At 38.9% G+C, this 11564-nt stretch overlaps 1 protein-coding gene and 1 pseudogene across 2 annotated transcripts in view; one reads left to right on the top strand and one right to left on the bottom strand.

Annotated features, from left to right (window-relative positions):
- Positions 1 to 11564, top strand: part of LOC144663380 (uncharacterized) — a 78265-nt gene that overhangs the window by 43778 nt on the left and 22923 nt on the right. The gene's annotated exons all lie outside the window — the stretch shown is intronic.
- LOC144663483 (uncharacterized) lies at positions 3010 to 11428 on the bottom strand (annotated as a pseudogene). The gene is made up of 8 exons (XR_013572617.1): positions 10917 to 11428; positions 9827 to 10034; positions 9403 to 9722; positions 8723 to 8863; positions 7571 to 7888; positions 5862 to 7023; positions 4980 to 5247; positions 3010 to 4217 (listed from the first exon to the last, which is right to left on the bottom strand). The product of XR_013572617.1 is annotated as an uncharacterized LOC144663483 (transcript).

The raw sequence follows: 11564 nt of genomic DNA, 5'->3' as shown, positions 1-11564 counted from the left end.
TTGAAGCAGAAAAAAAATAAAACAGGCCCGATTGAGTCCGATGTTTCGGGAAAGTTCTTTCGATCGATCGATAAACTTCTGTGATCAAATCCTTTTATTTCTCGATTTCTTCTCTTCGCTTCACTTCGCCAGCTTCTGTGGGGACACAAAAACTTACAGCGCGTTAACTGAGAGTATTAGTTTCGTAATATCTGTTTTGTTTCGTTTTTTATCGGCCCAAACACTAAATCCTGATGCGACCGCCATGTTTTCTTTCTGCTCGTCCAAGGGCCTGAGAACTAGAAATATGGTTTCCAGACTCTCTCTGAAAATGTCACGCAACTCACGTAAGTCGCTCGCGATTTTGCGTACCGCTCGCGATTTTTGCGTGCCGCAAGAAATTTTTGCACAAAAAATGATGAGTGAGAAAGTCACACACATATAAGGGGTGAGGGTACACACATATACGGGGATGGTTTTGGTCGCAAATAGCGAAAAAGGAGCGAGGCGAGCCGGTGAGCCGAGCGAGTTTTTCGCTATTTGCGCCAAAACCATCCCCGTATATGTGTGTCTTATTTAAAATTTGGACGCCACAAAGAATCTTACCTTTAACAGTAATTGAAAATAGCGTCTTTTGATTGTCAGTATATTCCTCTCGTGCTAAAGAAAGTGGCGCTAGCTCTCCTGGCAAAGTTCGCTGCCTTCGCAACTGCGTATTGTAAGAATGTTGGATAGAAAAACGAAAGGGAAAGCGGTAAAACAATCACTTTGAACTGAAAAACATCTTATATGATGGAAAGAAATGGTTTAAGTTTGTTTTAGAGTTGCTTTGTAGTGCTGTTTTTAGTTACATAGAATTCTTTGACTAAGCGCCGCATCGGGACTGCGGCGCTATTTAACTTATTCGGGGGCGGGGCTTATTCGAGTAAATAGGGTACACGAAAACTTTGCAAGTTTATAAATTTCGCAGACTGACGAAAATTTGAAAATTAGAAATTTGTTATGAATTTATTTATTCCTTTTTTCTTCGTTTTTGCAGAAAACACTCGGGTAAGCCTAAATAACGTTCAGTTAGCCTAAATTGCACTCCGGTTAGCCTGCTTTAGCTCAGGTTACTTGCGGTTAGCGTTTATATTGGGGTTAGGATTTCTAGCCCCAAATTTCAGCGTCACGGCAGCTGGTCGTCGGTGGCCTAGTGAATATGATTCCGCTTTTTAAAATTTTAATTTCTAAAAAGGTTTAGTGTGATTTGTACCTCATATATGAATAAATAAGAAGTATCACGTTATGAACTGAGTACAGAATCAGGTCATACATTGAGTACGCGCGCTATGGAAACTATCTGAACACATATAGGGATAGTGGCCTTTGCGTTAGCTTTGCGGTGATGTAACTCTCGTAGATGCCCGGTGCCCCTTTTTTCTTTACGTTGATCGTTTTTTTTTACCGATTCTCTCCATTTTCACAAAAAGCAACAAAAAAATATGACCATGAGAAATTACAATTTTTCGTGTTTTTTTTTTCGACTCTCGTAGGCTCCAGTTTTTGTATTAAGCGGCAGAGCACGACAACAATTCTCCCTCCAAAAGGTTAATTCTACCAGAGAAAATGACACCAGTTGAAGATATTTACGCAATAGTCTTGTTTGAGTTAAGTCCAAAAGAAATTATTATTTTATTTCACTGTCATTCTTGGATCTCTTCTTATCTGAGGGGGAGTGGGTTTAAAGAAAATTTTGATCTTGCTGTCAAAGTCAACTGGCTTATCCCTTTATTCTTGTGCATGTGGCATAAAGAAACTGAAAGATCTTTACACTACTCGCAGGATGGGGACATGATAACAGGTTAATCCTCACTGAGAAAAGAACTTAGACTTTTGACTGAATGGGAAAAGGTGGCAAAGAAAGGGTTGCGTTTTCTGTAGACCCGAAAAATCATAACCCCAGTTAATTGGCTGGGTTCATGAGCTTGCAAGATCAAATAAGTTATGTTGTGATTGGCTTCCCAAGTTGGCAAGATAGGCCTATCTTGCCCACTCGGGATTACCCGCTTCCCGTTGGTGAGCGCGCGCCTTTGACTACTGTTGTTGACGAAGATTCTCAGTCGGCTAAGTTTTTCAAAAGATACGAACATAGTAATGACATGTGTATTATACTGAACAAATTGCCACTGAGCAAAGGAATTGGCCTGTTTTAAAACGATGGGTCGAGTTAAAATGAGTTTTCGATAAATTATCTTTCTTTCTTTTCATACAAACGTACCTTTTAATAATAATCAATAATAGTAATCATTTGAGGTAATATAGCAGTTTAGAGCATAAAATTTTCAAGGGGAGTTATCAGTCCACAGGCCGGGTACAATAAAGGGCACTCTGACTATTGCCCTAATTGTGAATATTCGTACGGTCGAACAGCTTCCTTTGCTATTTAGTGCTTAGTAAAAAACAATCCGACGTACATGTAAATCTGTTTCAGTATTGAAAAGTCTATTACATTACGTGACGCTTGGAGCTTTTGGATTTTACATTGAGATGTTGTTCTTAAGGTACAATTATGGTAAAGCTCACCCTTCGGAAGCTTTTTGTCTATAGAGCTGCGAAGCCACTAAACTTAACATAATAAACAATACCATATGGCAGACATATTTTCTGAAAATGTGTTTGAAATCCCTTATCCCTCTCACATTTAATTTTAATTTTAGTTTTACTTTTTGACGTAACTGTAAACCAGCTGTTGTTCCCTTAGTCTTTGTTTACAGACAAGATTCTAGGATGCACTGTAACCAAACCTAAGTGTTTAAAACAACCTTATATTTACACTCATACTTATAAACTTAAAACAATTATACTATGTCAAACATCTCCTTGCGGACACCTCCATTTATATATAACGGAGTGCACTTGGTCCCGTAGAAACTGGAATTCGTAAAACGACTACCTCTATAACACAGACACCTAAATATATGTAAAGCGTGGCGAAGGAGTTAAACTTGAGAATATTAAGGACAAATCCAACTAGTGCCAGGGGGAAGGGCCATCCTCGGAGACCCATGGCAGTTAGTGGGATAAAGGAATTAAAAACAACGGGGAGGAGGGGGGAGAAATTGGCGAAGATAAGTATGATAGAAAGCGAGAAGCCTTTGGGGACTGAGTTTTACCCTACTTGTTGCAAGGGGCTCTTTGACTGCTGCCTTATGTTCAAGCAGAGAAAAAAGTCGTTTGTATAATTTATTCTACCCAATCGTCGTGCAGCATGTTCACAGTGCGTTTCGTTTCCGTTACGTCCGTTTCCATTTCCTTAACTATCGATGTGTACGCAAAGGCTAGTTCGTTTGCTGTACAGCTGTGTCGAAAAAAGTTGTCCAAAAGTAGCGTCAAAGCGTACGTAACTATGCCGAAAGTAAGTAGAATGGGTCACGCGGTAGCAATACGAACACGCATAATGAAAAGCAATATAATGACGTAAAAAGTATTTTTATCGTTTTCTTTTTTTCACTTTTAATCTGAGAAGCAAGCTACTGTAAAATTCGAAATTAAAGCTTGAGCTTATATTTGCTGGCTTTTAAGTGGGCCAATATATTTTCGTGGAGAGTCTATATACGGGCGACCGGGAGGCGCTTTCAAATATGTTTGGGTTTATATTTGGAAGGTCTGACATGATGTGGTATTTCTATGACGCATACAAGAATACCGCATGGTAAAGATATTCTTCGCCGGTTTTTTCCCCGCCTTTTGACTTCCCCTTGCCCCCACTAACCGCTTCTGGGTCTCCGAGAATGGGTGACGGGCTTAAAACCTGAATCTCCAGATTACAAGTCGTGCGCCCTTAGCAACCCAGTCACGCTACCTCCCATTAAAAAAAATTGTTCACTTGTTATTTTGTGACAGCTCTCAGCTGAAGGACGTTTCTCTGGGATTCCATTCCAACGTTTTGCCATTAATTCTTTCCAAAAGTGCGGTGGTTTCTGGCAGCCTTGAACATCTTTCGGACGAAGGCCATCATTTACATAGCCGAAGAAAGTTGTAGGCGTTTCTGCCTTAACTTTAGCGAAGGCCTGCTGTCCATACCACATCTCCCACAGTATTATACCAAGGCTGTATATGTCTGCTTTGTTGTCATAGACCTCAGAATGAAACACTTCTGGTGCGATGTAAACATGCGAGCCTTCCAACGTGGTGCCCCGCTTTGCAGCGTTTGTGACGCCAACATCAGAAATCTTCACTGAGTTCTCCTCTGACAGCTTCAATAGAAATTGAAAAAATACGTATCCTTATGCATTTCGTTTTTTTATTATATATCCTAATGTCTTTTGTTTTACTCTTCCCCCCCCCCCCATATAACGCCCCTTTAAAATCCTTCAAAGAAATCACGAATAAAAACCCGGGTTTAAAAGAATACGTCAAAATGTCAAAATTAAACTCGAAAAAGGTTATATGACATGATCAACATGAGTTATCCGTAACAAATAAGTAAACAAGTATACAATAAGTATTGAAAAATAAAAATCGTTTGAAAATAGCTCACAATAATTCCAGCCATTTAAAGTCATTAAGACAGGTGAATGTACTTCCCTGCAAATGTGTTCCCATTGTAAATATCCGTGCCGCATCAATACGCACTGTGATCCTATTCATTTATTTCTGTATTTGACGGTATAACTCGACCTTAGGACGGACCATTATTTTTCTTGGAGAGGATAAAAGGCAAGCATTTTATTTTTCAGTGTTGTTGTCTGTGCAAACAACTTTATTCCGGCTGCATCTTCCTGCAGACAATGGTTTTTTTCTGCAAACAATTTTTTGCGGCTATTTTTGCTTTTGAAAACAATTTTTTTTTTCAGGATTTTTGATCCCCACCCCCTCTTCCAAAAAAGTTATGAGAATAGTAATTCTTCGTCCCTTAGTGAGTACCTAAAAATACGTGCAATGTCTCGCAGAGAGTTAGCTGAAAGAACTTAAACTGTATTTAATTAACATGATACATGCATAAAAGTTTTTCGTACCAAGATGTTATCTAACTTGAGGTTTCTGTGGACAACTCCTTGTTTGTGTATAAACGCAAGGGCATCAGTGATCTCTTTCGCCAACCGACAAACTTCTCTAACAACAGCAGGATTTGAGGATGCTGCAGGAACCGATTCCGGGTGATCGAAAATATGGCTCTTTAGGTTTCCTTTGCATTTTTCCATTACCAAGATAATCCTGGCGGTGTCCATTTTCAAGAGTAGGGAAGGGCCATGAAACTTTACAATGTGAGGGTGGTCTAGTTTTCTGACAAAAAGAAGGAACATGATGTAACGACAGCCGACAGAAAGCTGACAGAAATGAAGAATGCAACCTCTCTTTTTGCTCTTAGATTTTCGTCGCGCGATTTTGTATCACCAGTATATTTTTTTCTACACAACCCAATAATACATTTAATCTGGTTATAATGTACTTTTCTAACTACTTTTGTAACTATGAAGGGCAATACGCTGTCATTGCATCTCATCCGAATAGCTAAGTCACAAGCTCAAGCCTCTACTTTTCACTTTTCCAAACATTTTTTTACAATTTCAACACTTAATGAGCATCTAAAATTTAAACTTCTTATAGTTAGTTCAAGTGCCCAATTGCCAACCCTGCTTTAATTGTAAGTCTAAAATATATACAAGCTGTTTGTGTAATTTTTCGAGTTATTTATGCTGCAAATATATTCCAATCGTTGTTGTATTAGACCAGGTGTATTAGACCTTTATTCCAGTAACTGATTCTTCGCGCGAAACTAAGTTATATTCTTCATAACGTAAGACCCTGCATAGAGCACCTAGACCGTAAAACATGAAAGTAACCCTCCTTTCAGACTAAAAACAAACTGAAGAAAACATTCAGAAAACTTTGCTCACCTCAAAAGTTTTACCATCACCATGAATGTGCTTACATTGTTAGCATCGAGCACATCGCTGCAAACCTTTAATGCCACAGTTTGTTCCAGTCCATGCCTTCTCATCTTCCCTTGGTACACAGTGCCAAACGAACACAGCCAAGACAGGAAGAAATATCTTCCCTCCATTCTAACCCCTCGCTGCTGATATCAGCGCAACGGATTTCTTTAAATCCAAATACTGCCAAATGTGCCCTGATGTCAGATGCTTCATCAATTATTGGTTGATAGAGCTCTTGTATTTCTTTCTGAGAGCGGGTTTCGGCATGTAGTTGTTCATACAACAGCTCATCAGCCTGGATCAGCACTGGAATACGGGCTTCAATTTGCTTCAGACACAGCTTCGCCTCTTTTAGTTGGTCCTTCACAAACAACTTGAGCTCCTTTTCCTTTGTAGCGTCATCGAGATAGTCTGCGGACGCTTCAGCCATGAAAGCACATTTGTTGTTTTCGTACTTCTTGATTCTACTCGTATCTCCCAGCTTGTTTTTAATCACCATTATGCCGACTACAGGAGCACCGATGACCAACGCAACTAGGGTAAGTGGAACCCAGATTGGACTAGTGACGCCAATGGCAACCTTTTCCCCTGTAGTGAACGATGAGGAATCACTTTCTGGGACGTTAAGGTCGTCAGCTGTAGCTGCTTCTTGGAGATTTTGGAGTTGCCCTTCAACAACATTGAACCGCTGCTGAAAGTATTGTACAAGTGACTGACGAGCACCTGCGAACACTTGCTTGTCTTCTTCCCATTGCTCTATGATTTCTTTGAGTCGTGCTCTTAACACTCTCGTGATATTGCTTTTTGTCACTTCCCAGGAGCTGTCTGCCTTTGGAACTTCGTCAAGGGTCCATGATGTGAAGCGAGCTCTTACATCTTCTGATTTTAGATACTTGTAGAGCTCCTGTACAGCTTTATTGACACGGTACTTCATAAATTTGTGAAGGTCTTCAATAACTTGATTTTGTTGACTTTTAATCACAAACAAACGGCGAAGAATGTCTAGCATTTTCTGTTGTACTTTTCTCTGGTCTCTAGAAGCGTTCTTCACGAAAGCCTTTCCTTGATAAATAATCCGTGAAAGAAGGCAGCACAGCCATCTAAAATACAAAAATAATAAAACCTATATTAAGGTCTACATCTTTTTGCAGGGAAGATGAAAAATATGACTGTAAGTAAATTAGTACTTGAACCTAACAGAACTGATGTACACTAAACTATAGCATGCGTAGCTAGTGTAAAAAGGGGGGCCGAGCCGAGGATTAGTCGTATACTACTCAAATTTCCACTGTTACACCACTATCTCAGCTAGTTTCCAGCCAGATGTTGCAGCAAGTTTGCCAAAAATATCGTTTAAATACAATCTCTGTCACGCTTAGTGACATGTCCACGCCAAAAGGAATAAATAAAGGAAAGCCTTTTCCACCACATGCAATACAATTGACTTGTGAAAATGGGCTCGATTACATAATTATGGTACAAATATTCGATCTTTTGCACAGAACAATAGGGGATCACATGTATTTTGTTTTTGAACAGATCAGCATTCTACTAAGTTCCATATCATATCTCAATAAAAACGTCCGATCTTTTTATTCGTACATGCAATTCCTTATTGTTCTCAAAGATAATGATTCTTATACAAAGTCAAAGAGCACGCCAACGCTTACTTCCAATTTTCGTCTGGCGTCAATGCTTTTCAAGACCATAGCCCTCATACCATTCATAAGACTGGAATATTCTTCGCTGACAACTCCGTGGTTCTGTGCAGTACTGGCGTTCTTTGTTGACATATAGATGACCTGTGACTTTGGGACAACACCAGGCCAGCACGTTTTCAGCTTCGTAATTACGTGGTTTTGGACCTCTTTAACTTCTTCATCCGGAACCTGGTCCCACTTGTTGCACACGAACAAAGCACAGTTGGATAAAAATTCCCCTTGCTCTGCAAGCGTAACGTTCCTTACTTGTTCAAGCAACCTTTCAAGCTGTAAAACAAAAGTGAACATGTGAACACGTAACCAGTTGAAAACATTTATAAATTTGTGTCAAGAATAGCTCACACTTTTCTCTGTTCTATTATAGTATACAAAGGGTCCCGTCCGAAAGCCTGAGGATTTTTTTATCAGGCTTTTTTTTCTAAACAGCTTTAAAAGATTAAAAATTGGCTGGCCACAGTGGAAATCGTGTCATCGATCGCTTGTTTCTCTAAGTTGCCGTACAAACTGATTATTTTATTTATTCTGTCAGTATGCCAATGGTTGCAAAACACAATTGCGAACAACTTTTTTTAAAGCAAACAACTTGTCCATCAAAAAAAAAAAAAGAAGCAGGTCTCCTATGATTGGTTCCCGCCGCACATGCGATACATATTTTTACTTATTTCTACTTATTTGTCAGATATTTAGAGTATGGATAATTTGATATTTTTGTGGTGGGGCAATGAAGTATCATTGTTTTTAAGCAAGTACTCATTCAAGCCAAGGATTATGGAGGAAGCAATTTCTGTTTAAGTGCACTTAATACAAGCCAAACACCATTTATAAGGGACACAAAAGAATTGTGCCTATTTGTTAAAGTTTTCAAAAAATATGAAATATATTTGACAATCAATGGCGCATAGAATGTGAAGGAACTGACAGCGACTCTCCAGTAGATCAGCTTCCAGTAATGCATTGCATTAATCTCACAATTTGAAATATATTTAGCCTTAAGTTTGCAATTGTATTACAAATTGTTGTCTTCAACGAAGGGGTCATATTAGTGACAACAACAACATAATGTTTCACATAATGTTTATGCTATTTATGTACAACACTCACTCTGTCTTTCTGAACTCCTCCAGCGTTTGCACTGTTGATGGCATAAATGAAAGCAAAGGCTTGAGGCAGATACTGAGTGACTATCTCGTCCATGATTTCAGACTCGCCAATACCAGGACTGTCAATGATTATGACACCTCTCTAAAATAAAGCATTGTAAATCAGTTAACAATTATTTCATGATGGCGCATTCGATCTACTGAGCTGATCTAGGATTAAAACAAACTAGGGGCAAATGGCCCCAGCAACTGGGATAAAATAGCCACCACTATGTACTTTCTTTTGAAGCAAAAAGGACGTGAACTTGATAAGTATCTGGACTACCATGGCTTTTCTAAGAAAAAATTAGGTTGTGCATATCTTAGCTCACAAACTGAAGGGTAGGTTTCTTTGTGGGGCCTGAAGGTGGGAACTGGGTTTTAGGAAAATATTTCATTGGGAGAATGTAATTTAAGGAAATGGTACAGGGAATCACAAGCAAAAAATGGAACTCAGGGACTGGGATTTGCTAACTTTGACTGGCATGGAAATGGATTAAGGCAAACTTTTAGCTGGGAAATGGTACTTATCCCCCCTCCCCCCGGCACCCTCTTTCTAAAAAAACGTTTTTTTTTCTAAAAAAATGGTGCAAGAAAACATCAGATAATAAATATAATAAGCTTAATATAATCGATAATTACCTCCAAAAGTTGGTGGGGCCAAAATATTTCAATCTTCTTGTAAACTGAACCTTTTTCTCGATCACTCCTCACATGAACATAAGGAGAAATCTGCTGCAGGTAACTTTGCTCCGATGAACCCGCTGGAGGCTCCACTAGATCGAAGGCCTTTGTAGGAAGCCCTGTTACAGGATCCTTGTCTTTAAAGTGGGCCATAATTCTGCGTTGTTCTCCATATCTCAATTCGCATATGGTGGACGTTGTGCTGAGTACAGAATATGGAAGAAGTTCCTCTCCCAGAATAAGATTCACCAAGCTACTTTTTCCAGAGCCTGTCTCGCCTATAAATGTACATATATCACTATGTTATTACAACGCGACTATATATGGTTAGTTTGCATTGAATTGTTACTGCTTTAAAAAATATTCATTTGTTATCATTCACCTGCCACAAGAAGAAAGTATTCCTTCTGTTTCAGTTGTACTTGATAATTTTTCATCTTTTCCTCAATGTTGCCCATGTTCTGCTGTAGCAAATGCAGAAGTTTCTCATCCATATTATGCAAACAATTCTCACTTTCGTAGAAAAGATTCAGCAAGATTTTTCTTTTCCTTTCATCTTCGTCTTTTGCTTGTGACAAAATTGAAAAGGCCTAAAAAAAATTGCAAACAGGCTTTATAAGACTCATGACTCAAATCCAAGGTGAACAACTAGAATTATAACGGCTCTGACCTAAGCTTAGGCAGACGATATCAGCCTCACTTGGCTGTGTAATGCTACACAGCTTCACTGCCCAAGTAGATATTCATAGGCATTTAATCATTTAATACAACGGTGTTGATGTTATTTGACATTATCTAAAGGGTTAAGCAGATTTTAGTTTGTCAACCCTGACGAACTCATTGCAGATCAAATGTTGGTCGGATTTCGACTAAGACATGTATTCTGGTAAACGTTAGCTCAGTTATAGCAACAGAAGTGCCAAAATGTTCGATAATAACCCAAATGTTCCGAACTTAGTGCTTCAACACTGAAAGTCAAGTTGCATGTTCCTTGAAACAGTCGCCACGACTTCCGCCGAGTTCATGTTCTAATCTTGAGTTTTAATTGCGGACGTTTGTGTTGAATGTATTCACACTTCTGCATCTTCATTAAACACTGAAATTGTCGTTGTATCAGCATATCGAAGAAAATAACGGTCGTCTATCTTAATGTCTTGAAATTTCATCAACCGAAAACGAGATGCTAGTCGCCATTTGGCTTTCTCGGAAACCAACGTAGCTATTTCCGGGAATCACGTTCGGGCGCTATAAATACATATACATGGACATATTGCAAATACATTGTTACATCTCCAGGGCTAGAAATCTAGATTTCGTAATCTGCACTGTTGTAAAGTACTATATGGGCACTGCAGATTTCAAGGACATCAAACTGTAAACTCTTCCAATTTATCGACGAACCCCGACAGAGCTCGACTGTTTTTCATGAATAACAAACCCCATGCAAATGTGAGAAATAGATTATTTCTTACCTGACCTGCCGTCCAATTGGGCTTATTTTGTGACTGGTTTAATTCAGTTCTTACTCGAGTTTTCATCTGGTCCAATGTTTTTAATCCTTTACTCGAAATACCAAGCGCTGTCATCGTTTGAAACATTTCCGATACATCGTCAATTTCGTCGATGGTTTTCGTTTTACCAGAAGCCATTTTACTTGTGTAAACAATCACGAACAGAGAATCATAACACAAAAAGCGGTAAAAGGTGAATATTTACATCATGCAACCCAGAGGGTAGCTTTTTAAAGAAAGGTAAACTATTTCGTCGTTCGTAAACCTGGAGATAACTGTAGCGTCTGTAGCGTCGTTCTTGTGTGCACAGGGCATGACTAAGTGATTCTCAGAAAATTGATATGATTGGGGTACTTATTTTGCATTTTTTGCTCTACTGTTTTTGGGGTCGTCGATCGTATTAAATGGATCGTCTCGTATAAAATATTATTATTGATCTTGAAAGATCTACTCTCTACCATAACTATTTTTTATGTTGAAAAATCTGCTATCTCCAGGCTTTATTCATTTCTCATACTTTGTTGACACTGCCAGGGTAACCACAACAAAGGGTCAAGAAAATAAAAATTTAATTAAGTCACTACTGAGACAGCTTCGAGGTATCAAATT

Source organism: Oculina patagonica, chromosome 8, assembly GCF_052425735.1.
Source record: "Oculina patagonica isolate OP01 chromosome 8, crgOcupat, whole genome shotgun sequence".
NCBI lineage: Eukaryota > Metazoa > Cnidaria > Anthozoa > Scleractinia > Oculinidae > Oculina > Oculina patagonica.
The sequence above is the reverse complement of the archived record's forward strand: the minus strand, read 5'-3'. Positions and strand labels throughout refer to the sequence as shown.